The sequence below is a fragment of the Mustela nivalis genome (genome assembly GCF_964662115.1).
Source record: "Mustela nivalis genome assembly, contig: HAP1_SCAFFOLD_285, whole genome shotgun sequence".
NCBI classification, from domain to species: domain Eukaryota; kingdom Metazoa; phylum Chordata; class Mammalia; order Carnivora; family Mustelidae; genus Mustela; species Mustela nivalis.
In genome coordinates, this window is record NW_028136356.1 from 856884 (window position 1) to 859047 (window position 2164).

Sequence of the window (2164 nt, forward strand, 5' to 3'; positions counted from 1 at the left end):
CTACTGGCCAAGATAGGTATGTGAGGACATAGGCTGCCTAGCCAGCCAACTCGAAATCCCGACAGTGGAATACTTGGAAAACTGCCTTCCTCAGTCCAAGATGCTTAGTCCAAGGACAACGACTCTCCCATAGGGGACGAGAAGAAAGCTTTGACCACATGTTCTCTTCTGAACACAGCATTCTGCAGGCCTGCGTTCTGCTGAGTTGCTCGAATTTCTCCTTTCACAGGCACACCAGAGCCCACCAAGGTAAACCTCTGCATATTCAACCCGGACACTAAAAACAACAAACGGCCGGAAAGGAGAGCTACAGCAAATGACTGGCCTCCAGGACAGGGTCAGCCACAACACAAACAGCAGTGGCATGCATGCCACATACACACTCACAAACACACACACACGCACGCACTCAACAAACCTTAAGGGCCAGCCCTGGGTACTCCGGATCTCTTCCTCCTAAATAAATTACCCTCAGGTTAGAAAGCAGAATGAGTTTAACGAATACAGAGAGGTGACAGAGACTTAGATCCAATGCAAAGATGAAAAAATCAATTGATGCCCAGGTAAAGGAAGAAGGAATGATTATGGCTAGGCAATCAGAGTGAACCCTCTACATAGAAAACGCCCGATGCAGGATTGAAAGCAGGGGCCTGGATACTCGCTGTACGTCAGAAAACATAGGAGATATCAGAGAGTCTCGAACCACAGAGATAAAACTGATAAAGATAAAAGCACCTAAAGAACTCCTGAAGAGAAGATTGGTAGGAGACTGTACACTGCAGCTCCATGCAGGATCCCATGATCTTACCTCCAGAGGCTTTTCCAAAAATTCCAATGCTGTTTCAGTTCTCATCATTTGAATTCGGGTGGCCCTCCAATGATAGGGTCCTTATTCAAAAGAGCGAGACTGATACAAAGTGAAGGTCAAGCAAACGTTAATTTTGCACAAAGCATCGAGAATCATATTGACCGGTCAGGGCCTTCTCTTGCAAAGAGGCAACCCCTCCCAGCCTCAGAGACTAACATTTATAGCGGTAGTTTAGCCAGGCTATACAGACGTGGCCAATGAGATAATAATACAGAAAAAACTGCACAGTCGTGCTAAGTCTGCTACACCACAAAAACAAAAATGCTAGGTAACACATGGGTGGACAATTGGATCTCAATTTACCCTAGTAGATATATGTGTGCCCCTCTAATGGGATGTCTTCACCTGGCCTGATTCACCCTTGTATCTAGGCTTTGAGAGTAAGCTCCTCTGGGAGGAGTAGGGTCAATTTTGTTTACAGCATGGGTTCAATATAAGTTTACTGCAGAAACACAAAATGACTCCCTCTGGCCTAGCGGACCTTATAATGAGTAGCTGTAGCATCCCTAGAAATAGAGCCAAAATGACTTCCAAATCTTCAAAACTGACGATTTACCAAAAGCAGATTCTACATCCTAGAACCTTAGGTCCAGAATGGACTCATGTACTTGGAGTCCACAGGAGCAAGCATGGAGCATGTTGGAAAAGACCCATAGCCCAAGTGAAGCCATCTGAAAGACTTCCGTGCCCGTTTCAGGAAGACAACTTGTATCTTCAAAAGGACGCATTGAAGAGGATTCAAATGTCAAAGAACCTGGAGCATTCCCACAGGGTCGTGCAGATACCCTCTGGAGGAGTACATGTAGATGTGACAGCACAAGCCTGCCTTCACCCTCTCATGAACATCCCCCAAATAGTTTCATGGGATAAGCAAACAATGCCTCTTGTGGAAGATGGGCGTGTTCTAATGGAGGCAGCAGAAGATGAACAGTGGGACAACAAAGGGCCATTAGAGAGCCACAGACAGCGTATGCTACAGGTTGGTGAGGATATTCAGGAAGACAAGGAACTGGAGAATGAACATTGGAGCTCTGAGCGAAGGTCTAGCATTTGAGGATGGTGGGAGGTTCTCTGAACCTGGCTGCCTTCCATAGAGATCTAGGTCCAAATTAAAGAAAACATCCCCTGGCCACAGTCAATCCTTGTACCCCGGTTGTGTTTTTGTCTTTTTGTCAAACAATGCACATGCACATATTTGACAGAGAGACAGAGAGATCACAATCAGGGTGTAGAGCTGGAGAGGGAAAAGCTGACTTACCCCTGAGCAGGGAACCTGAGACCAGAGTCGATGCCAAG